The 27,192-nt window shown below is 39.4% G+C and overlaps 1 protein-coding gene across 5 annotated transcripts in view; it reads right to left on the bottom strand.

Moving 5' to 3' along the window:
- The window catches only part of csk (C-terminal Src kinase), a 128,801-nt gene that overhangs the window by 40,580 nt on the left and 61,029 nt on the right, over positions 1-27,192 (bottom strand). Inside the window, exon 3 of one of the 5 annotated variants that reach the window (XM_048617136.1) lies at positions 11,143-11,315. The exons of 3 other annotated variants lie outside the window; for them this stretch is intronic. The gene's annotated coding sequence lies outside the window, so the exon portion shown is untranslated. Of the gene's footprint in view, positions 1-8,853; positions 9,077-11,142; positions 11,316-27,192 lie in introns of those variants that run through there. One more of the 5 variants, XM_048617138.1, reaches the window with a different exon arrangement.

Below are 27,192 nucleotides of genomic sequence, written 5' to 3'. Positions count from 1 at the left end.
GTTCAAAAACTGGAAAAATAACAGCAGTTTTGCCAAGTGCCAAAGTATGGAACCAAATAAAAACATTATTCATCCACCATATGATATCAAGCCCTTATGAATTTTTAAAATAAATTCAAACCATGGAGCTTTTAAGTGACGTTTTCACATGCCAACCTAGCTGATCTACCTTCAGATTTGCTAAGTTAGTTTCACTGAAAGAAGTTACAAAAAAAAAATCAGATCAAAATTCGAGGAAGAAAGAACAGGCAGTCTTACATCACTTTTTCCTGGTCTACAGCATTAACGTGACCACATAACGTTATTTTGGGTAAAAGCAATTATTTTAGATTGCAAATTATAAACCCCTCAACTTAAACTAGTGGCACTCTAAAGGGAACCCCTGAATTCAGGTTTAAATTGATAGAATGTTCTCGGTCCTCAGGGTTAAATAGGTGACAAATAGATTTTCAATTCTTAAGTCCACTTGAGAACAAAGCAGCAAAGAGCATATCCGCACTGCACCGGTGTCAACTTAGCTTGAACCCGGTGCAGGCCGGCAAGGAATCAAGATCCATTTCTGACACCATAGTAATGGCTATACTTCAAATACAATACTTAATTGGATGTGGAGCACATTTTGCTGTTCCACAGTTGGGTCTTGCGTGTTTTATAAATACAATTTTTTCTTCTTGCTGATAAGGGAGTTGTGAACTAAAAAGACCTTAAAATTGGAACCATTTTCTTGAGCAAGCCACCGTACTGCTGCAAACAAATCATCTTTTGATTACTAAAATGTCCAAGGGGCAAAAAAAAAGTCACTGCAATGGTCTTCAGAAGTGAAGGATACACTGTTAAAAATAGGGATTTATTTCACATGCACACGCAAATTACAAAAGAACAAATTTTCCTTATTTCCAAGCAGCAAACAAAACACAAAAGTTTTGATGTTTCTTTTAATTTTATAACTTGCCTGAAGGAGTAAAGCATTTGTTTAAAGAAAGCATGAATATTTAAAATGAAATCAAGATAAATACAGGAAATTGACTCACATTAATTGCAGTTGGTGAGAAATTGTCAAGAGCAGGAAGAAATCCTGATAAGCTGAAAGGTCTCCCTTACTTGATGAATGCAGAATGCTCCCCCATAGGAAAGTGGGGAGTACGAGGGAAACTGAGTTCTCCAGCAACTATTCATAACTCCTTCCAATAATGGCAACAAATTTTCTTACAAAATATTACATCTCATGTAATAGTAGATAAGCAACAACACTAAATAATTGGTTAGTTAGGTTTTATAATACGTTATAATACGGATAAAGAAGTGAGGATGCTAAGTGGGATGAGAGGATAGGGAACAAATCCACGCTACTGGCATTAAAGTTCAACACATTAAAATTAAAAATTAAATAATCCAAGAGATTCAGCTCCATTTATTCAGGTTAAGCCCAATTTGAGCTTCTATATTTTGCTCTGTTGTGTTGGTTGTACCTGCTTTTATTCACTGGAATTATAAAGAGTAATGCCTTGGAAAATTCACGTCACCATTCCACCAGAATCTGTTATATAATTAGCTTCTCCCCCACATTGTTTAAAACACCCAGAACAATCTCCAATTCCCCCATCTTCCATAACATCCACATTTCTGTTCCTCCCAGAGCAAGATACCAAACAGCAGGAGAGAAATTCAGCACTCTACAATTCCTGCCTTGAATCTACTTTGTTCCTGTAGCCAAGCTTAGAGAACACCAAGGAGTGCATTTCCACACTGCACCAGCATGAGAAGTAAATGCCATTCCCAAACAGTGCAAGATCACCATGCATTGCAGGAACCTTTGTAACCATCGAAAATGAAAAGGGTGCAATAATGTTGTACAGCCATTTGCTAGACAGATTTTACATTCAGAAAAATACTGCACACGTTCGTACAGAACTACCAGAATCCATCTAAATGATGCACTATGTTCCAGAAAATGCAACAGAAAACCTCAATGTAAGCTCATTTTAAACCAACTAAAAAAAACTGATTGTGCTATCATACAGAAGATAAAAGCAATTTATCGCTACTTTCATGTGTTAAAAGAAATTGATACGGATCAAGTATTTAAAACTCATTAATACAGTTTATTAATACAGTGATGAAGTGCCACCATCTGGTGTATGCAATAACGCTGTCTGAGGTTTAACCCTTCAGGCACAAAATGTTCGTTATTTGAAACATCTCAAATTAAACATGAAAGCAACAAGAAATTGTTATATAACGTCTCGGCACACTAACAGGATGAAACAAAATCCAAAACAGATCTTTTCAATACATCATCTTTTCACCCCACCTGCCTATCACTAATGGGCAATGCAAGAGCAAAAAGAAATTAGGATATCCTTACCTAAAATCTTCTACAAGGGTACAGAAACTACACAGCTGCAAAGAAGAAACAAATCAGAAAGCACACTGACATCATACATAGTCCAGAATACTAAAAGGCTCCCATTTGAAAAATACAGCAATCTGGAATGTCTCATTAAAAAAGGGTGGGTGGAATGAACAAATCCATAGTCTCCCAATAAAAACCGAAAGAACTGGGGATGCTGTGAATCAGGAGCAAAAACAAAATTTGCTGGAAAAGCTCAGCAGGTCTGGCAGCATGTGAAGCAAAAAAAAGGTCACGTTTCGGGTCCGGTGACCCCTCCTCCAGTTCTGAGAAAGGGTCACTGGACCCGAAACGTTAACTGTTTTTTTTTCTTCACAAATGCTGCTAGATCTGCTGAGCTTTTCTAGCAACTTTGTTCTTGTCCATATTCTCTCATCTTTCTTGCTCCTACCAGTTATCCCAATGCATCATATCCAGAGTTTCTAAGAATAAGCACAATAAATACTTTCAATCTGCATATCAGACAACACAAAATACACAACAACTTTCAAGTTGTTTTGATAGCCACAGTTCTGCTGGATGACAATATTTACTTGTAGAATTCCAATCTAACAGGTGTGTATGGTAAACAAAAAAGCGGCTGTAGCTGACATTTCAATACAGTAACTACTTTGACGTATACAATATTGTCACGCAGATACAATGACTTCCGAATTTTTCACGGTTGGTTTCTTCTTTGGCAAGTTGAAAGAGGGACCAAAAGGCTTTTACCAAGATACATTATGGCACGATGCAAATAGCAGTCCTGCACATTCCTAATTAAAAACTACACAAGTTCATAATCGCAGACACATTGCGGATTTCTACTTGGTGACATGAATCAGTTCAAATTGTAAACTCTACTCATCTTTTGCTCCCAACTCCAGTATGGTGTTGTATAATCAGCATGTATTTTCAGATGAATTCTTTAGAACCTGGGGACGAAAGTTCATGAATAATTTGCAGACCTTCAGTTGTGATTATCTTGAGGACTTCCTATTCTACCACTATGGAACCTTTTGATTTTTTGGCTATTTCACAACTAAATCAATGAAGTGGCGCAGCATTAAAAATGGCAGAGGACAAAACAAAACATGAGGATTTTTCTTTTACCGTGACTAACATGCTGCTGGAACTGTAGGTCACAACATCTAGATGGCGTGAGCAACAGCACTTAACATAGTAAGAAATTGTGATGTACTATTAATGGTACTGGACTGGTAATCCACAAGTCCAGGGTGGGTTCAAATCCCTATGATAGCTGGTGGAATTTAAACTCAATTAATAAAATCTGGAACTGAAAGCAAGACTCAGTAATTATGTCACAAAACTACCAATTGTCACAAAAAAATCTATCTGGTTCACTAGTATCCTTCAGGGAACAAAATCTACAATCCTTACCAGTTTAGCACGTGACTCCAGACCCACAGCAATAAGGTTCACTCTTAACCGCTCTCAACGCTCAATTCAAGAGTTATTAGGGGTACACAAACGTTCCCATTTCTATCTCTTTAAAAAATAGGAGGACGACACAAGGGCCTTTGAATCTGATCTCCGTCTCAACTCCACTTTCCATTCTGTCCTTATAAGCATTCTCTCCACAGTGCAAAAGAACGTCAGTATTGTTATGGAAAATAACAAAATTTAGCAGAATACTGATCTGGTTAATGGCTCTAGAACCCTGCAAAAGTTCATTTTTTGGATTTGGCATTTCACATTTCAAAGGCCACATTTGATTGAAAACAATTTAACGTCTTGAAAATCTTGACTCTAAAAACCTCCTCCTAAAGCCGACACACCCTTACAACTCTTCAAGAACTCTTCATTACATAGCTCCAACCTTTCTGGCATCTCTTATACGCTTTACCTGACTATCTAACCATTCGCAGGCATGTATTCAGCTGTCTATTCTCTCCCCAAGACTCTTTCCTCCTTTAAGACTCTCCTAAAAATAACTAAAAGCAACTTTTAGTCACTCTCAATACTTTTACCACAAAGCAGTGTGGGTAAGTTAGGTTAAAAGGCCACAATAAATAGATGATAAATAGGTGATCCCTTCCACTATAACACCAGCTCATTCTCTTCACTCATTGGTTCTTGCAATAACACTAAGCCACTATAATGATGGTTGCCAGGAGACCATGGTAAGTAATAAATTAAAAGCTCCAAAAAAAAGACTAAAATAGAAATAGCTGTATATTTGTTTAAACTCAAACACCAGGGTATGCTTAAACCCAGTTGTATGGTTCACACCATCTGGATGTTATGATCTACAGTTTCAGCAGTACGCTATTCACCGTAAAATAACTAGGCCCTTTGTCTTGCTTCATCCTCTTAAATAGACCTTATGTTCTGTTTCATCCCCGACCACTTTTAATGTGGTGCCACTTCATTGAGCTAGCTGCAAAACAGCCAAAAAGGCACAAGGCACCAGTGTGGTAGAATAGGAAGTCCTCACGATAATCACAATTAAAAGATCTACAAGTTATTCATGAATCATAGAACTCCAGGATTAAAGAATTCACGTGAAAAATACATATTGATTATACAACACCATACCAGGAGTTGGCAACAAAAGTCTAGTAGAGTTTACAATTGCAACAGATTCATGTCACTGAGTACAAATTGAAGATTTGTCTGCAATTAAGAGCTTGTGCAGTTTTCAATAAGTACTTGCTCATGAATAGAATCTCAATGACAGTCACAATCCGAGTTAAATAACTACATCCATGTACTTTGCATTAAACAGACAGTAACAAATCAGTGTGTCTTTAACTGTACACGGAGATGTGGTTAAATTATTTAGTATTACACCCAAACGTATGTAATTATGTAATAGCTTTTCTTAAATCAAACCCACAAAGAGGGAACAAATACTGCTAAAGAATCTAAATTGAGAAATAATGCACGGGCAAAGGAGTACCAAAACAGTAAAAAAAAAACACCTTTTATCTTTTCAAAGAAAAAATTCTTGTTTGTAGAGGTCCAGTGGAAAACTACTCTAAACCCTCCCAAGATAATCGCTGGACATTGGACAAATACCGTACTATCAAATAAATTAACTGGCCGGCCACATCATTTACGGCTCTGGGAAATAGTGCCACAAGGCATTGTGCTATATCTAATTAGTCACTAAAATTCACAGTGTGAAGCACGTCGGGTGTTTGAATGTAAGAAGGCACTCCATAATTACAAATAATGATTTTTCCGAGTTACAGAATGTCCTGCATGCATCTTGAAATAGCTTTGTTATTCTACATAGGAAATTTAACTTGCAAAGTGGGTGCCAATTTAAACCTTGACAACAAGGACTTGCCTTTACTGCCTGGATACTCAGTCAGGAGTCATCTTTCAAGAATGAAGTAGCCCTAGGTCAAGACTGGAGCTTGATCTAAACTTACTGGAGCCAATCCTAGTGTAATTTACATTGATGTAGCAGCACAGTGTGTGCTCGGAGTTTCTCAAAGTGCTTCACACCTAATTAATTACCAAGTAGAAAAGAATACTGGCCCAAACTACAGTCCCCATGATCACAGTAGATACCTAAATGGTGGGCCTCCCTCACAAACCTGTAAAAAAGCAAGGAGCTTCTTTTTAAATGGCTAAGGAACCGTAGCAGTGTCTTTAGGAAATGGACAGCACATGACATGGCAATTGCATTTCATTCATTTCTTTTTCTTTTAAAGCTACAAGACAAACTTGTTTAAAAACCCAACTCACGTTCCTAGAAAAGACAGTCCCACTAGATGCGACTACTCCAGAAAGCTAATTAGTGAAGGCCAGAACTGGGTCCAATCTTTCTATATTTGTAAAAGCACTGACTTACAGTTGCATTTTGCATACAGATACCACCTAAACCAAACAAGCACTTCAGTTCACATCCATTTATTACGGCACAAATCAATTCTCAATTCAGGCACACACATCCACACAATTAAAAGTAATAAACAATGCTTCCAAACCAAAACATCCTAAATCAAGATAATAGACTACATGAACTACAGGTATACTCAAGTAAGGCATAAAAACCAAGCATAAGACCTAGGATACGGTCACCCAGCCTAAGCTTTTATCCACAAAAATTTGAATATATTGAAACATGATCGGGTTGCACAAATACCTGAAAAGTTTAGATACTTTAAACATTAACTATAACGTGTTTTGCCTCTATTTTAAAAGAAGTGTCTTTCTTGCGTACATTAAATCCAGTTGGTTGGACAAGTTAAAGGCCAATTACATGGGTCTCAAAATAATCCTATAGCGAATAATAATTCCCAGCAGTCTTTATAAGAACCATGGTCAAGTGGAAGCAGGCCATTCAGTCCACTGAGCCCACACCAACCGTTCAAAAGCCTCCCACCCAGACCCACCCCCTGCCCTATCATCCTGCATTTCCCCATGGCTAATCTAGCTAGCCTGCACATCCCTAGACACAATGGGTCAGAGTGTGGAGCTGGAGAAACACAGCAGGTCAGGCAGCCTGAGGTGTAGGAAAGTTGACGTTTAGGGTTGGGACCCTTCTTCAGAACTGTTCTGAAGTTCAGTTCAGTTCTGAAGAAGGTTCCTTGACCCGAAATGTCAAATTTCCTACTCTTCTGATGCTGCCCGACCTGCTGTGTTCGTTCAGCTCCACACTGTATCGATTCGGATTCCAATATCTGCAGTTCTTGCTATCTCCTCGACACTATGGGGCAATTTAGCATGGCCAATTCACCTAACCTGCACATCTTCGGACTGTTGGAGGAAACCAGAGCACCTGGACGAAACCTATGCAGACACAGAGAGAATGTACAAACTCCGCATAGACAGTCACCCGAGGGTGGAATTGAACCCGGGTTCCTGGTGCCATGGGGCAGCAGTGCCATTTATTGTCTAACCCATCACAATTTTCATTATTGTATAGGGTAAGGCACTTCTACATATCTAGTGGCTGGTCACAATGGCTGGCTATGGTTGGATTGCGTTTCAGTACAAAATGCAACACGAATTCTACCATTTTGTAAAATAGTTCTATTCACCAGTCCACCTTAATATCAATTTGGAACAAAAATTGGCCAGTTATAAGTTTAAGCTCTTGAGTATTTATTTCCAAATCTCAGGGTAGCAAGCTCACCTGGTGCCTCTGTGTGCTAAATGCACAAAAAAAAAGACCAAAGCTCTTGAGCAGCCGAGTACAGCAAGAGTTCTAACAGGGCCTCAATTCCTCCATATTGTTCAAGGACCCAGCCTGAGGTATACTGATGTGGAGTACATAAGAACTAGACATTTTGGATTCACACCAATATAAAAAACATAAACAGCTGCTGCTATATCTCCTCCCAAGGAACTCAAGGGGTGGAGTCACTAAACTAGAAAGGAGCAGCATTAGCAATTCTGTACTTCCAAAGAGGACCAAGATTTACAGTCTTAGTACTCAGCACATTATTTTAGTCTGAATAAACAAATTGTTCCAGACGAGTCTGTCATTTCCCCCCAAAGCTCTATCCAGCAGAGTTCTGCAACTCACATCCCTGAATGAAAGATTGCAAATCAAAAGTATAAGTTCCAAACAGTAGCAATTATTTTAGACAAGCACAGCAGAATTATTAAAATGTGTAACTTTCCCTTTTAGGGAAAAACAGCTAACGCTGTCACATGATATTCGTATATTTTTTAAAAATCTGTTTTTCATAAAGTGGTTAAGACAAAGATGCTAAATCAGGCCATAGTATTGGTATTATTCGTGATTCAATTAAGAAATTTCTCTCTATATATACAACACCAGCCTTCAAAGTAAAGAAGCACACAGCAGAGAGCTAATTAGCAGAACAGCAACAATACGTCAGAGCAAAAATGATAGCTGCTGATCGCATTACAGCTTGCTCCAGTGCACAATTTTACCATAGGCAGTTAGGCTGGCCTATTCTGCAGACTGATGCAGTACTGAGGATATGCACCAACTCCTTCAAACAGATCAGCAGTATTCTGCAGTCACAGCAACAAAACATAGGAGGGCTAATGCTTTGTATTCATATTGCCGCTCAAAAAAAAGACTGACTTTCTGTGCTAATGATCTTAAACATCTCTCTGCAGGTCATTTTCATTTCTTATTCACCAAAAAGGTTAATAAAAATACTAGACTGCAATCTCACTTTTCTAACAAGGCTGATGAAATTTTCTGTCCCCCTCACCCCAAACAACAAAATGGTAACTACAAGGACATCCATGATCAACATGTTATAATAGCACAGCACACTGAAGTTAAATTCCAAAAAAAAACCCACCACTTTCACCATCACGTCTCATTTGAGGCACATTGAAGTGCTCAGGCCAGATAATTTCAGCACTCACATGGCTATGCAAACAAATAAAATTGACAGTATATACCTTGTAAGTTATGCACTGTGAAAGACATGGTAAAATACTGAATGTGGAAAAGGGAAAGGGAAGAACACCTGGCAGAGATTCTCAGTACCAATACTTGCCTGCAAATCCTTGTAGCTGGCTGCCCGTGAGAGCACAGGCAAGTATGGCACTTCTGCTGTTACAAAGGAAGATCAAGAATGGACCGAACAACAAAATCTCCAACGAGTCTCTGGGATTTTGCATGCACTATTTCAGTTGATAAGTCTTTTCAATATGCTCAGTCCAGTGCGATTCTTCATGATGCCTGTGCTGGAAAAACTAAGTGCAATGCAGATTTTGCACATAGATCAGTGGACAGATTCTGATGCAGCCATCAAGCACTCTGTCTTCCAGTTAAATTCCTAGACCAATAATAATCCAGTTCCCCCTCCACAACTGAACCATTTGGCCAATGAGAACAGTCTAGCTGAAGTCATTAACATTTTCTGTCTGCAGCTGAACATACAAAAAAATGTTTCATGCATTCTACTCTCATTTTGCAATGTAACTTTAAATAGCAATCATTTTCTACATCTTGATTTACATCAAATGAAAACAGAGATTACAAATGATCTGTGAAAACACTTCAAGAAAATTAGCTAGTCGCTGAACTGAGATATAGATTGCTTTCAAAGCCTGTAGAGGACGCAAATGTGAGCATGGGTGGGGTCTGATAGTTAAATTTCTGCCTCATCCAAATCATAATAAGTGATAGGTTTCAGTTCTTCCTTCAAAAGTAATTCCAAATTTTCAAGTTTTTCAAGAATTAGCTTCAACTTAAAACAATAATATTCACAGGAACCACAACTTGATACTACATGTATTAATCAGCAGCAATTGCGCAAGAAAGAAATTAGAATGTAAACCATTTCCTGTAACACATGGAGGGGCAGTAAAGCTAATGAAAGACATTGTTACAAATCTTTAGATTCCTATTATGAAAAAACAATTGATCATGTGTAGATTTGTTTTGCAGAACATTAAATGCTCTACAGCATTTATCAGGGACTTAACTTGGAAAACACAATTGTCAAGAAACACAGTAAAGTGGACGTCCAAGTCTAACAGCATTGAAGTGCTCAAATGTGTTTGTGAACAAAAAACATGCTGCTTACATCAAGGTATAATTAAAGTAACCTAATAGCTTTGACTAGAAGCTGCTGCATGGATTTCATCTTGCAGATTGTTTTAACCTAGTGCAGGTAATTTCATAAAAGCTAACTGTGTGCCAAAAACATGATAAATTGTAGGGAGAGGAATAAATGCACAGCTGCTAGGAGCTTATGAGAAATGGGAATAATTGGATGTCAATGTATTCAATTCCGTGGGCCAAAAATTAAGCTCTCAATATGTCAAGCTATGACACCAAAAACACTTGAGAATATTTTTTCACCTTTCAATTAGGAGTTTAAAGTCTAGTCTCAGACATTTACAGCATAGGAGATGGCCAGAGTCCATGTTAAAGTACTGATTATGCCAATCTCATTTTCTGTTTCTTGATCCATGGCCTTGGAGGCCATTGCTTACAAGTTATGTTTGACTCAACCACTCTGAAGGATCGAGTTCTAGACTCCATGGTACCACACTGTTGGTGAAAACAAATTCAGTTGTTTTTTAGCCTCCAACCTCTTGCCTTAAACCGATCTCCCCTCTATTAAATGGAAAATGAGCCTCCTAGCCACCCTATCTATGCTCTTCATAATCTTAGACACTTGTACCAGGTTCTCTCTCTTGGCTTTCGCTGCCCTGAGGAAAACAACCCCAGTCTATCCAATCTTTCCTTGTAGGTCAGACCCTTCAGACCAGGCAGCATCCCAGTAAAACCCCTTTACACCTCCTCTAGGGTAATCACATCCTTCCGAAATGTGGTGACCAGAACTGTATTTACGACTCCAATTGTGGTGTAACCAGTGTTTTATGCAGTTCCAGCCTAACCTCCCTGCTCTTGTATTCAATGTCTCTGTTAATAAAAGGGAAGTATCCCACAAGACTTTTAACTATCTTATTGACCTGACCTGACACATTTAGGGATCTGTGGATATGCACACAAAGGTCCCTCTGATCTTCAGTACTCACCAGAATCCCAACATTTATAGTGTAATCCCTTGCCTGACTAGCCCTTCCCCAGTGCATTATTTCACACTTTTTCAGGATGAATTCCATTTGAAACTGCTCTGCCCACTTGAGCATTTATATCCCCTGCAGTTGAAAGCTATCTGCCTGACTATTCACCACCCTACCACTTTTTGTGGCATCGGCAAGTTTCTTGATCATATCCCCTACATTTCAGCCCAAATCGTTACAAGCAGCAAGGACATCAGCCTCAATACCCCAGCAGAAACAGTCAAGTCACAGAAACATCGCTTTACCATTGTTCTCTGCTTCCTGGCCCTCAGCCAATTTTGGATCCAATACTGGACTTTGTCTCGGCTCTTCCTTTCTTGACCTGTCTGCCATGATGGACCTTACGAAAAGCCTTGCTAAGCTCCAGGCAGATGACAACTGCATTCTGTAATCTTCATTCCAGCTTCCTTCAAAATATCTGATCAAATGAATCAAATACAACCTTTGCTTTAGATTTATGCTGACTATCCCTCAAGTACAAATATATGCTGTTCTTCAAAATTCTAATAATTTTCCTGAGATTAGATTGACTTGTTTATCCCTTCTTCTCTTTTTAAGTAAGGGACAATTTCAGCAGTTCTTTCGTACCTCACCTTAAACAGAATTTGAAAGTTACTGAGTGCGCTCCAATATCTCCTCCCTTAACAGTTTGGCATACATCTCAGCCAGGCCTGTGGATTTATTCATAATTAACGAACAAAAACAAAGTTGCTGGAAAAGCTCAGCAGATCTGGCAGCATCTGTGGAGGAGAAAACAGAGTTAACATTTTGGGTTCTGCGACCCTTCCTCAGAACTGATGGTGGCTGGGAAAACATCAGTTTATATGCAGAAAATAGGGAGGTGGGTGGGGTAGGGAATAAACGATAGGATAGAGCCCAAAGAGAGAGAAAGACAGTTGGACAAAGGAGTTGCTAACGATCAGGCTTTGAGGGTGAATAGTTGTTAATGGGGACCGTTCGTGACTAACACAGGGGGTGTGCAGTGGCAGGCTATGTGGTAACAAGGCCTGGTGTGTGGGGTGGGGGGCTGGGACTTGGGAGAATTTAGGCCCCAAAATTATTGAACTCAATATTGAGACCGGAGGACTGTAGGATCCCCAAGCGGAAAGTGAGATGTTGTTCCTCCAGCTCGCGTTGGGCTTCACTGGAACACTGTAGCAAGCCGGAGACAGAGATGTTGGCCAGGGAGCAAGGTGGTGCATTGAAGTGGCAGGCAACAGGTAGTTTAGGGTCTTTTTTGCAAGCAGAACGTAGATGTTCTGCGAAGCGGTCGCTAAGTCTACGCTTCGTTTCCCCAATGTAGAGGAGACCACATTGTCAGCAGCGAATGTAGTAGACTAGATTCTTGGAAGTGCAGGTGAAGTGTTGCTTCACCTGAAAGGTATGTTTGGGCCCTTGGATAGTGGGGAGGGAGGTGGTAAATGGGCAGGTGTTGCACCTTCGCCGGTTACAGGGGAAGGTGCCGTAGGGCTGTGGGGAGGTGTTAGGGGTGAAGGAAGTGTGGACCAGGGTGTCCCGGAGGGAACGGTCCCTGCGGAAGGCGGACAAGGGAGGGGAGGGGAAAGTGTGCCTGGTGGTGGCATCTTGCTGGGGGTGGCGGAAATGGCGTCTGATCTTCTGAATGTGGATGCTGGTGGGATGGTAGGTGAGGATAAGGGGAACCCTATCGCTGTTGTGGGAGGGAAGATAAGGGGTGAGGGCTGAAGTGCGGGAGATGGGTCGGACCCGATTGAGGGCCCTGTCGACAACGGAGCTGGGAAATCCTTGGTTGAGGAAGAATGTGGACATTTCGGAGGCTCCCTTGTCGAAGTTGGCCTCATCTGAACTTATGCGACGGAGACGGAGGAACTGAGAGAATGGGATGGAGTCTTTACAGGAAGTGGGGCGTGAGGATGTGTAGTCCAGGTAGCTGTGGGAGTCGGTGGGTTTGTAATGGATGTTAGTGGCCAGTCTATCCCCAGAAATGGAAACAGAAATGTCCAGGAAGGGAAGGGAGGAGTCAGAGATAGACCAGGTGAAAGTGAGGGCAGGGTGGAAATTGGAGGCGAAATTGATGAAGTTTTCCAATTCTCGACAAGAGACGGAAGCAGCACCAATGATATCATCGATGTATCCGAGAAAGAGTTGTGGGCGGGAGCCGGAATAGGACTGGAACAAGGAATGTTCCACGTAGTTCACGAAGAGACAGGCGTAACTAGGGTCCATGCGGGTACGCATGGCAATCCCTCTTACCCGAAGAAAATGAGAGGAGTTGAAACAGAATTTATTCATAATTAATGCTGCTAAACCTGTTAATTTCTCCTAATATTTCACAGTTCTTCATCCTGATATTTTTCTTTAAATTCTGAAGACTGATGCAAAGTATTCACTGAAGACTGTGCCCACATCTTACAGTCCATAATGGGCTATTCTTTACCAAGTTATTTGATTCCCCTTTATATATTTTATTGAACTCTTGGATTTTTCTTTATTCTACATGTCAATATTCTACATGTCAAAATTTACTCGCCAGGCTGGCTGCTTATAGTTCAGATGTTTCGTCATCATGCTAGGTAACATCAGTGCTGCCTCCGATGAAGCGATGCTGTTTTATTCCACTTGGTATTTATATGACCTGGTCTGTTGAGGTATTCTGTCTCATTTGTTTTTTTTTTTGCAAGGGTTTGTAAATGGGATCTAGTTCCACATGTTTAATGATTGCAATATGGGTGGAGAACCAGGCCTCGAGGAATTGCCATGTGTATTTATGATTGGCTTGGGCGAGAATGATCATGTCATCCCAGTTAAATTGATGGCCTTCGTTGCCCAAGTGAATAATCAGCCAACTCGACGAGCAAATCAACAACCTCACCCGTAACCCAAGCTACAAATCTTTGAAAGAACCTTAAACACCTATGGGCACAACACTAAAAATTGTCCGACAATGGGAAACCTTCGCCAACCGACTGAGCGCTACCCGCGAACAACTTTGTTTCCTTCACGAATGCCTCAGGAACCAGGTACTGCCCAGCAGCGTGAAATATAAAATGCCACCACCTCCCCCACCCCCCCGCCACTCAACAACCCACAGGCATACAAAACAGCCAAACAAAATGGACACAGAATGCTTCAGTTAACGATCAACGATGCCCATAACTGGCTCCACGAGTACGTGCGAGAAATTTTGCACCAAAAATCATTATACCAAAATGCTAACAACCAGCAATGGACTACAACCCTAGAACAGGTCATCACCACTAAACAACATAGGACCAGAACTACAGAGAGAGACAAATTACAGGAGAAGCTGACCGATTGTGATTGTCCGCAAAGACAAGGATGACAACAAACCAGACTCAGGGGTAAGAAACATATCCACTTACAAAAACCGAGGAAGCTGTCCTCATACGCGGACTAAACTATAACCACAGGGGTGCGAACAGAACAGACTTCATGGCCACTCTGGGAGCTACACTGAGAAACAACGGACTCTCAGATGAAACTCAACAGGCCATCTGACAGACCGTAATCTCTGCATTAAACCGGAGGAATGACTGGGACACACTAAACATGTCAGAGAGAAAAGGACTCAAAGGACTCAAGAAAGACAGGAACATCATAATTCTATCAGTGGACAAAGAGTGCATGACCATCATTATGAACAAACAAGACTACGCTGAAAAAGCACAGGCACTGCTTGCAAATACAGACACTTGACAACAGACCGAAGACCCCATACCCACAAGATGCAGGGCCAATGTAGTGTACAAAATATCGTGCAAGGACTACCAGAAGCATTACATTGGCCAGATAGGAAGGAAACTAGCCATCAGGATACACGAACACCAGCCAGCAGCAAAACGATACGACAAACTTTCCCTCATTTCAGGACACTTGGACAACAAAGGCCATCAATTTAACCAGGATAATGTGATCATTGTAGCCCAAGCCAACTACAGACAACCAGCAATGGACGACAACCCTAGAACAGGCCATTACCATTAAACAACATCGGACCAGAACGACAGAGACAGACAAATCACGCACAGGAATTCCTAGAGGCCTGGTTCCCCACCCATAATGCAATCAATAAGCACGTAGAATTAGACCCCAACCCTTGAAAAAAAGAACCAGAAATGACACAAAACACCTCAACAGACCGGATCATGTAAATTCTAAGCAGAGTAGAAAAACATCGCTTCATCGGACACAGCACTATTGTTACCTAGCACTGTGACGAAACACCTGAACGATAACCAGCCAGCTCGGCCAGCAAATCAACAACCCCACCTACAACCAGAGTGACAAATCTTCGCAAGAACTTTAAACATGTCAATATTTTCATATGCAGTCACTTAGCTTTCCTAATTTCCTCTAAATTTTCCCATAGACTTGTTATAATCCTATAGGGACTCTGTTGTATAGATCCTGCAGTTTTTGTCACAAGCTTCTCTTTCTTAATCTTAACTTTTATGTTCCTCAATAACCAAGGCTCATCAATCTTGGTTGCAACCTAGTATTCAAGTGAGTGTATTTGACCTCTTCTTCCTTGAATACTTCCCACTGCTCTGACAGTTTTATCTGTGAGTAGCTGTTCTTTTAGGTTAATTCATATCTTACCTTAGCAAAATTAACTTTTCCTCAGTTTAGAACCTCGATTCCCAGCCTGTCCTTATTCTTTCCAATAACTATCCTAATCTGAGTTACGCTCGCTATCTCCAAAATATTCTCCATCAGATAGGTCTTTAACCTGCCCAGGCAGGATTTTCATCATAACCATTAACCTCACCAGTTTCCAAAAACAAATGTTAGTTAGCAAAATAGACTCAGGGGACATCTGCAATGCCTGCCTGGGAGTTATACAATACCTCTCTGCCTTTAGGCTTCTGTCTGCTGTGTGGCCACCTCCTTACGTGCACTGTCCACATAGTCCTCTGCCTAACTGATGCACAACAGTGACTCCAGGGGCTGTTTAAGTTCTGAACCATGGAACTTAAGTTTATGCGCTGATTATACCTCCTCCTGAAGGGTTTATCTGGGTCACATGATACATCCATGATTTCACATGTGCCAGCAGGATGTATTCTCCACTTGGCCCCTCATAACTCTGAAAACAGTAACCCTTAGAAACATACGGACTTCTAAGAACATAAGCTATTTCTCAGGAGGAGAGAAAAAAATGCCTAGAGACAAAAAAAATTGCCCAACATTCACCTTACTGATTGGAAATTTTTAACGAACCTACTCACCAAGCTGCTGCTTTCCCTGTATTCATGATGTCATGTCATCATTGGTCTCAGTACAGAAAGGTGTTTTGCTCAATGCCTTATTGCCTCTCCTGCTCACCTCTCACTTTGGAGACTTTAATTCTTGGAGTAAACCTTAATTAAGGTTTGAGCCTCCGCGCCCCAGATTTCATATTCGACCCAAATTCCCAATGACTCACGGACTCAGTCTCACTCCAGGTAGGAGAGGGAGGGGGACTTCACCAGATTCCCTCACTACCTACCTGAACTCCTTCAGTCCGGTGGTCTTCATTCTCCCTCTGCCTGCACTTTGAAGATATGGAGTAATCATGTCCTTTAACATGCTATTTAATAAACCCCTCAGCCTAATGAATGCACTGTAGTGCCCTCAGCTGCCACACAGGCTGCAAAACCTGGAAACTTTTCAACTAAACAGGATATGCTTTTATTTTACCCATACTCCTATTTAAGAATAGACTAAAAAAAACTCATTTTTGTTTATGTGCAACAAAGAACCAGAAAACCTTAACTCTATTAAGTGGAGAAATATAATTTTGAAGTTATAACATGTTAATTTTAAATGTAAAGTCTTTAAGCTCTACATATAGCCTGTTGTGACAGGCACCCAACTTCTTACTCGTTTTCCCATGATGTTACATTTTGATTTGGCTGAAGTAGCTCTGCCACCCACCTGTCTGCTCCTTGAACCTCTCTGCTGTCGCTATTCCTTATAAACCCACTGCTGTCACTTCTGAACACCACACAAGTCATATTACTTCTGTCACTGTACATAAAACATCAACTTTTAAAACACTGCCTTCACGAAGAGCATGGGCAGCAGACACATGGAAACATCACGATGCGCAAGTTTCCTCCAAGCCACACACAAACTCGTATCACCTTGCCTCCACTGTTACGGGGTTAAAATCCTGAAACTCCTTCCCAGAGGCACCTATGGCTGTTCCTGCATCCCAAAGGTTTCAACAGTTCAAGGAAGCTACTCTACTACTTTCTCCTGTACAACTAGGGATGGGTGGTAAATAATGGCCTAGCCATTTCACCTCATTTAATAAGAACAAAAGTCTAGAAACAAAAGAGAAGTTTCCAAAACAGAAGGTTTGGGTTTTCTATTAAGCGATAATTCCCTCCATGGCCTAGCCTATGCAACATTTGTTGCCCAGATTACCACAATCAATGGCTTTTTAAAAACTATGAAAAATATTGTTCTCTTATTACTCAGAGTAGGTAGTGACACTTGACCTTGCAAACTTGCCTTAACCCGTGTTTGTATATGCAGATATAATCCTGCTTTGTCCAATCTATCATAAAGCTCTGGCATGAGACAAGCTTTAAGTGATACAGATCCAGGGCACAATGAGATCCTGAGGACCTTCAGCTGATGAGATCATGAGGAATATTTTTATCCCATTCCTTACATAAACGTTAGGTTTTTGAATATCCATGCAATTTCTACATCCATTTGATGTTGGTATCAAGTATTTCAAGTCAAACCTAAGGCAACTAACCATTACTTCTCAATTTAGCTATACTTCTATTACACTTCAATCATGACTGTTTTCTGAATGGATCTTGACTCTTCTCTTTGGAAAATCCTAATGCCATGTGCTGCAAATCATATTGTGCATAGCAAGAGAATGGGCTATTACTCCTTCAGTCAGTGCTTTACTGCTAACTATTGCCAATGGGCTTGTACTTTGGTTGAATATCAACTTCTAGATAAAAATTACATTTTGCAAAGTAATACAAGACCATTGCAACTGCTCGACAGTATTTTCTTCATTAAAACCACCAGCATTAAAAATCCAGCATAACACTGGCAAAACAGCCATCACATCAAATATTAAAATCTGTCCATTTCAAATCAACTAAAATTGATTAAACTTCATTACTCTTTTAAATAGGATGAAATTACTCCTCTTCATTTTGGAAATTACAAATCTGGATTCAGCATATTCTATCAAGAAAATGGCAGGAAGAACAATCAAACAAGTGATTTTGATAAAAATCTTGAGCTTCAGTTGTGATGTGTGTTGCCTAAACTCCTGCATGTTTATAGATTTGAATTCTGTAAAGCTTGTGACAGTTTCAAAGCAGCATATCATGGCAACCCAAAAATTCAGTCATATTTCTGTTTCTATTAACAAAAGTAACCATTAGAAATCCCCATCCACAAAAGCAGGACAAATCTAAACCTGCCAATTACCACAGTCTACTCTCAATCATAGAATCAGCAGTGAAGACATCCTCAAATGGTACCATCACATGGCACTTGCTTAGTAATATCTTGCTCACTGACATTTAGTATGGGCTCTGTCAGGGTCACTCAGCTGATGATCTCATTAGAGTCTTGGTCCAAACATGGTCAAGACAGCTGAATTGCAAAAGTGAGACAGGAGTGACTGCCTTTGACATTAAGGCACTTGAGCAAGTATGGCATCAAGAAACCCTGGAAAAACTGGAGTCAACAGGAAAGGGGGGAAAACTCTCTGCTGGATGGAGTCATAGCAAGCACAAAGGAAGATACTTGTGGTCATTGGTAGTCCATCATCTCAGCAAGGTGTCCCAGGCCCAGCCATCATCAGCTGCCATCAATGACCTTCACTCCATCATTACATGGGGGAACTTAACTGATGATTATACAATGTTCAGCACTATTTGGCAATGCTGCCATACTGAAGCAGTCCATGTTCCTATGCAGCAAGATCAGCATAACACCAAGCTTGTGCTAATAAATAGCAAGTCTCATTCACACTACACAATTGCCAGGCAATGACCATCTCCAACAAGAGAATCTAACCAGCTCAGCCACGGTGGAGGCAAAGGCAAAGGACAGATTCTGGAGCCCAACTTGCTATCACCCAAGATCCTACCAATCAGCTGACAACACAGGTTTGTTTACATTCAAGAAATTTGTGTTCACCCATCTGCCTAAAGCCTGTCTGAAACTTGCATCGCACAGATGTAGCGGTGAACTTCAAAAATCCATTTGCTTTGAAATAAAGTTTTGGCAAGAAATGCTAGCAATTGAACAGTTTGTTGAGTGGTAGCCAATCACTTTAACTGATAGTTGTACAGCTGCAAGCGAATGTAAAATGTAAAGGACAAAACAACATTTTCTCCCCCGGGCCAAGCACTGACGATTTTCTACTTCCACATTATACTACATAGCTAACTGCAAATTAAGGTGTGCACATTAATCATCTTACTCAACGAGGCCATAACAGAAAAACTGCAAGTACTACATATTACAGGACATAGATTGAAGTAGGGAATACGTTCACTGACATGACCAATGACCCAAATAATTGAAAGAGTATTTTAAGTGGCATGGGGTTTTCACAGTAGTTTTTTGTCCCCCTCCCTCAAAGCCGATACTGATGGTTATGTTGTACGAGCACTACTCCACACAGTGCAGTATCCAACAGCGTAGACTAATTTTGGAGCCATTTGAAATGGTGCAGAGCAGATTTAATAAATCTTCATCAGCTATGCTCGGGGTCAGGAAAAAGACAGATCAGTTTTATTCTTTTAAATATATACATCATGTAAGGTTAACCAAATGGGTTAATTATTCAAATCCTATGTTAAATCTGAAATGGGTTTTTACAATGTTTTAGCCTCAAGTCCCATTCAAGGAATTATTCTGCTTCAGACTCACGGACTGGGGAGGAGACGAGTTGCTCCATATAGCAATAATGAAAATGTATTCAAAGACATGTAATTTTAGAATTTCATTCTTCACATAACTACACATTAGTTACTTTTCCCGGTCCTTAGCATAACTAAAAGTTTCACATTGCTTCTCATTTAATCATGGGTTGAATAGCTCTATTGTTACTGGATCAGAAATACACAGGCCAAAGGGCTAACAGAATAACGCAGACATGAGTACAAATCCCACCACAGAAAACAAAATTTAAATACAGCTAATAAATAAAACCTGAAACAAAAAAAAAATTCAGTACAAGGAACAGTGACCACGTAATTACTTACTGGTCATAAAATTCCAGCTGGTTCACTAATGTCCTTTAGGGAATGAACTCTGCCATCCTTACTTAATTTGGTTTATGTGTGACTCCAAACTCAGAGCAATCTCCCTGGTTCTTATTGCATTAAGGAACAGTCCAGCAAACCACATTGTTTAAAAAAAGGAAGAGACAATAATCTATATGAAATACACAAATACCATAAATGATTTTCTGTAAAAGCTTACTTCACTCATTTTCTCCCTTAAGAACGCAAGAAATAACAGGAATAAGACACTTAGTACCTGCAGCTTCCTCCGCTATTCAATAAAATGACAAATGGTCATTTCAGTTACAGTACCCAGGCACGATGATAAAATAAAACAAATTAAGTCTAGGAGAATTAATTTCATGATTTATGCCTTATTTCAAATACAGAACACCTCATTTGGAGCAAAGTCAAAGACTATTAATTTTTAATTTAAGCTGCTTCTTTTAAAATTTAAATCCCCATGAATTCACACAAACAACTGCCATTTAAAATTCTCTTTGTACATACACTTCCTTTTCAATTGAGGCAACGGGTAAAAGTGACCTTGTTTAACAAGAAATGCCACTTAATTGTAAACAAATAATCCCAATAGCTCATTTTCAAGTGAATGGCAAACACAAGATTGCTGGATCTTTTACTACAAATATAAAGGGTAAATGAATCAAGTAATAAGAAACTGTAGGATTATAAACCAAATCAACAGCCTATAGCGTTATGTTAATTTACCTTCTAAATCTGATTTGGATTTGAAATGCTAATGTTAAAGCTATTTATACTTGATTTACACATAAATTTGGGCTACATGCAACACTGAGTATGATTCATATGCTGAGCAGCTATTGAAATATATTTGAAGTACAAATACAATAGTCAACATTCATGTAATAGAAGATACAGCTGCACGTTTTCACTAAAAATACATACAATGAGGAACTGAAAAATTAGTATTTAGAATTTTTTTTAAAATTAGCACCAAATACTCAGTTTCTAATGGTCTATAAGCACATGTGCATAAGATTACACTTTGTCCTGTGAACTGGTAGAAGTGAGAAATTTCTTGAATAAACCAATGTAATCTGGTCAATATTACTCTTGGTGGTCACCATCAAAAACACAAACCCCTGAAAGAGTTTGGAAAACGTCAACTGACCAAGACTAGAAAGCTCTGCTTATCTTGCGAATTTTTGTTGGAGGGAAGTGTACAGGTGTCATTGAACTCTCCAATAAAAGGAAATGAGTACATTGCAGAATCCTTCCCTCAACCAGCAATTATGAGAAGCAGCATGAAAACTTGATTACATAAACTCTTAAAAGGAATCAATCTGCATGACTTACAGGACAGGAAATTAACCTTCTTCCCAATGAAAACTATCCACAATTATACGTTGCCTGAGTGAACCATGGAACCATGTTGCATCAATTTTAAAGGTTAGGCGAGTGAGTGCAGATGAAAACAATTAGAAACCATTTCCCAAATGCATTAGGACACAGTTGTCAATACTAAATGGAATTAACAATAAATTATCTTGACAAACTGATTTTGTCCCAGTTTCCTATACATAAATTAGGTTCCATATTTAGAAACTGTTTACAATGTTTGAGCAATAAATGAAGAAACATGTTAAAATTAATACTGTGAAGTGGCTTGTGGAATTATTGAATAAATTCTCATCAGAAAATATTCGATTAAATTCAATTCAAAACAAGGTTGGTAATTTAGAACATAACCATTTTTAAACATGTCAAACAATTCATTCTACATATACTTAAATTTTCCTCTCAATCACCAACGTTGAAGAAGTGTCCAGGGAAACTTGTAATTTGTTTATATCGGACAGTGTAGAAGTCAGTCATTTTTAAATCCTTATATTTAAAGTGGAAGCCCTGCCAAACATATTAAGCAATTAGGTTAGGGAATCTGAACAACTCAAACCAATAACCGACAATTCTCTGAAGTAAATAGCTGCTAAATATTAAATGCTCCATCTTACATCTCCTCCATCCCCCCCCATATCTCCATTATACTTGGTTTTTCAAGCATTTTCACTTGGCTCACCCAGAGTTAAACACACATAGTACACTGATTTGATACGCATTCAACAAACAATTCCCCATAATCCCAACAGTGTGCTGGCCTTCATAGTAAGAAGATTCAAGTCTAGGAGCAGGATGTCTTGCTGTAATCATACAGGGCCTTGGTGACACCACAGCTGGAATATCGTGCAATTTTGGTCTCATCTGAAGAAGGATGTTCTTGCTATGGAGGGAGTACAGCAAAGGTTTACCAGACTGAATCTTAGGATGGCAGGACTGGTGTAGGGAGAGGTTGAATTATTTAGGATTATATGCACTGGGGTTGTGAGGAGCGTCTCATAGAAAGCCATAAAATTCTAACTGGACTACACAGGGTAGATGGATAGTCAGACATGGTCATAATGATTGACAGAGCTGGCTCAAAGGGCTGAATAGCCTATTCCTGCTATTTTCTAGGTATTTACAATTAACAATATCTCACCATCTAAAAGCCAAGAGTCAGCATTAATCAGGTTCCTAATAAAGTTATGACCACTCTTTTGCTGTTCTGTTCTGGTCAGCTGATGCAAAAAATGTCAACATGTTGCAGATTGCAGGAGAAAAGTTTAAATTCATGATTTCAATCATCTTTACCTCAAAACTTACTGGCTTCAATCTTCACAAATATTTTTACAGAATTGTACCATTCTGTTCTTCTGCTTCCTGAGTACCAGGGAGCTTCAAAATTCGTACCGCCTGCAATAATTTTCCTTCATTCTTAAACCAGTGCTTGTGAAATCACCTCAGTATCTCCCAGGTTGTCAAAACTATGCCATTTCTTATCTTGCCTAGTGCAATAGTATCAGAACTCAAATGCAGGCCCAAAATGGAACCCAGACCAATTTGGAAGTACAAGTCAGCAAAATTTATAAATAGATTAGACTGAAGTCACTTCAACCACACGCTGTTGTTTCAAGATTCACACGGCTGATCGATGGCTTTAAAATTCAAAAACTTCCTGCTACTGTACAGGTAATTTATTCCAAAAAGAAACCAAATCTGAACAGGAATTTGCCACAATTATACTGACGATTGCCATCTATTAAGAACAGTACATGCAAGAACAGGCACAAACTGGCACGTCAGCATTAGTGAACCACAAAAATTTGCAGCATGGCCATATAAAGTCATTTGCTTAAAACGACCAAACAGACTAGATAAAACGTGCTAGTGATTTCTTCAAACCACACAGCAGGAGGAAATGATGTTACACAGGTTTACAATGTGAATCGGATGCACTGCTTGCTCCAAGTGCTCGTTCCATTTCATCAGCCATCCAGAAAACACCTGCTTCCACAAAGCCCAGTAATAATGATCGATGGTTTATGCTCATTAAACCATTTCATACCAAAGCTGCGAAAGTGTTGAAACAGGAGGACAGAAATAGGTGCTCTCAAACGTATTATGCCATTCAAGGAGTTGGGTTATCTGTGTCCAAACTCCAGTCTTGGTTCTTTAATCTTGAGATCACACTCAGCAAAAATCAGCAATCGAACAGAGCTGTTATAGATAATGCAAAACCTGCTATCAAAGGATCTTGTGACACTGTGGTAGTGTCCCTATCTCTAGACCTGGAAGTCCAGGTTCAAGTCCCACATGCTCTAGAGGTGTGCAATATCTCTGAACAGGCTAATTAGGAAACTATCAAATTGCTATCATCCTTACAAATTTGCTCCAAGGATATTTTAAACACATATGGTATGGGCAGGGACATTCTGATACACCTATTGTTACCAAAGCAATTTTGATCACAAACAAAACAAATTAAAATAAAATTCAATTTACATCAAGTAAAAGTCCTTGGTTAGACAAACAAACAGTCTCAACTCTAGTCACCTCTTAGATGATATCTTTCTTTTGCCTCCAAACACGTACTAGTATATATCCATCTTTGAACTAACTCCAAAACAGTCGATTCAAATTTAAAAACAAACAAAATTTCCCACTCCAAGATTTTCTTGTTTACCCCTACTTTTAGCCAAATTGACCTCAGTTGTAGATATTTTTGGTCAATCTGTCCAGATATGTTGCGGCAGATGAGACTTCAACCGACGCTCTGGCCCAGAGGTAGGGTCATTAGCACTGCACCATAAGACCATAAATCAGCTTGAATCTTCCTGCACTGCAATATTGGATTCCGCAACATGAGGATATTTTTAAAACAGGGCCTGATAAGACATGTGAACACATGACCCTTAGATAATAAATCTGATGCTATACGAAGTGGGTTAAATTGGTTAGACTTCAGGGGCAAGCTATAACCAAATGGATGCTGCATCAACATGAGCAAGTACAATTAAAACCAAGCCGACGTGCAGCAAGCATTATTGTGAACAGTACAAACTGAATATCCAGGTAAAAAAGATTTCACAATAAAGGTTAAAAGTTCACTGTCAGGGGAGTATGAGAGATTTGCTTCAAACAGATTGTAGCTGCTGGTCTCTTATGTTCAAGGGGAGGGACAAGGTGCAGTTGTTGCCTGGGCAACCTACAGCTTGGAAGCAGCATCCAGTTATTATTGCAATTACGACTGCCAGTGATTGGCTGTACTCCTATAGATCTGATCACAATTTGCAAATACTATTGGGTTTAGGTTATAAAAAGCTAAAAGAGTACTTTGTAGAGTGGGTTTGGTCTTGGAATCTAAAATATGTTTTTACTCACTGACAGGTATGGACTTATTTCAGGAGAAGGGCAAAGAGAAACTGCAAATTTCCAGGGTCCTTTTGAATTATTTTCCCCAATATGCACTGATCTTCCACAATCACTTTGAAAATACCTAAAGTGGGCAACTCATTACAATCTCAAAAACAGAAAATGCTGGCACACACTGCAAATCATAAACAAACAGTTACCTGTACTCCTGGACGAGCAACAACTCTACCACTGACTTCCCTGGTACAGCATACATCTCTTGCCTGGATCAAACACATCCAGCAACCAAGTGTATAGTGATTCTTAACGGTCACTGAACTTGAAATGTTAACTCTGTTTTCCCTCCTTAGATAGTGCCAGACCTGAGTTTCCCCTCCAATTTGCTTTCATTAGTTCATACGAGCATCTACATGGCAGTAGTTAAAAATCAGAATGCCCTGGATGCTGACGTGTCCATTGCACAAGAGACTTTTTTTCTTTACACTGAAGAGTCTACCTTCCTTTTGGGAGGTGGCAAGCAAATATGGATTTTCTGAACCCTTAATTTAGACTGGAAGCATCTTAAGCAGCTAAGGCTAAATAAGATCCAAACGAAACCTAAAAATGGATCATATCTCTCCCTAATGTCATCAAATACATGCAGCGAATATCTTGGTTCCTGCCTCTCCAATATGCAAGAAGGAAAATCAATGTCTGTATCTTTGCAAGTTTACATAGATGGATGATTTTCTTTTATCTCTAAAATAGTTGGATCTTATGTCTATGAATTTACACACCGTCACAGAATTTTGGAAAACTTCACGCTTTGGTCACCAAGCATTCAGTTTCGAATTCTACTGGCATGTTAAATCGTAATGATTTAAATCTATTTCATTAAGATGGATGGAATTTAGGAATGCTTCGCTGCACAACAGAAGTTGGACTGATCAAGAACTGAAAACACCATCTCTTTTCATTAAATTAAAACAAAAACATATTTGCAGTCTTTACATGATAATTCATCCTGAAGTGTTTTCATTAAAATCTAATTTCATGCCACTTCAAACTCAGCTAATCACTTCCTAATCCAAGCACCATAGAACTTACACATGCTGTTCATTCTGAAATAAAATGCAACAAGCATTTACCATTTAAAAATTATGGCAATTTTCATGCTTTTCAGAAGCTCATTATTTTAATCAGTACACAAAGAGTATTCTTCTCACAACTTTAAAGTAGAAGATCTTAAAATTGGGAAATCAAAATACAACAGCCAAAGGCACAGCCTTTCCTCTATGAAAGCTCTAACCTTGGTCAGTTCATTTCTTTAAAGTGGAACTAGAACCAGTGTATAAACTTGGCTAATATTTCAATACAGTATTGAGAGTGCACTTCAATAGCAAATTGTATTCATAAATGTGCCCTTAACATAGTCAAAAGCCCTGCGAAACTTTGCATTAAACAAAGACACCAAGACAATAAGATACCAGTTCAAGTTAAAAGGTGGTGGCTTTCATGACCACATGAAAGGGGGTAATGAAAAAGTTTAGGGAGCGCATTGTAGTGGTAAGCACCAATGAACTTCAATGCATGGTCATTAATTGAAGGGGCAAATGAAATTAGGATGCTCAAGAAGTCAGACTCAGAAGAACACAAACTTCTCAGGAAATATGCATGGAGGGATGGCTAAACTAGCATCAGACTTGAGATTTCTAAATGAAATGTTGCTGAGCCATAGGAGGTACAAATGCAAATGTGGGTGCAGACTGAACATGGCTTGGGCTGAAACAAGTTGCACACAGCAGAACTCCACAGTTAGAGATGCTATCTTTTAAATAAGACTTCAAACTGAGGTCTCACTTGCCTTAACAGATAGGAACTCAACATCTTTCAAAAAAAAAGCAGGGTATATTCTTTGACCAAGAGTGCCAAATCAAATTACCAGATCACCTCACTCCTGTTATGTGACTTCGAACTGCGCAATGTGGCTGCCCTGTTTTCTTACATCACCATATTGATTAACATTTTTAAAGTACTTCTATTGGTTATGAAATATTTTGGAACACCCAATAGGCATAAAGCACTTTATTAATGAAAATCTGAACGCAAACTGAACAGTTATGAAGGTGAAGGCATAAAAGGAAAAATGGCAGAAGAATATGAAGTTGGCTGACTGATTATTAACGTTAGTGATGAAGAGCTGTTGCACAAACTGAAATAAGATTTACGGCAGAGCTGTGCAGGGATCAGTGCTAGAAGTGCTGCTTGAATTATATTCATGGCCTGGAGTTGGGTGTACCCAGCACAATTCTAAAATCTGCAGAT

Source organism: Rhincodon typus, chromosome 36, assembly GCF_021869965.1.
Source record: "Rhincodon typus isolate 14 chromosome 36, sRhiTyp1.1, whole genome shotgun sequence".
In the NCBI taxonomy this organism is placed as follows: domain Eukaryota; kingdom Metazoa; phylum Chordata; class Chondrichthyes; order Orectolobiformes; family Rhincodontidae; genus Rhincodon; species Rhincodon typus.
Note: the sequence above shows the minus strand (reverse complement) of the source record. Positions and strands in the feature narration are given on the sequence as shown.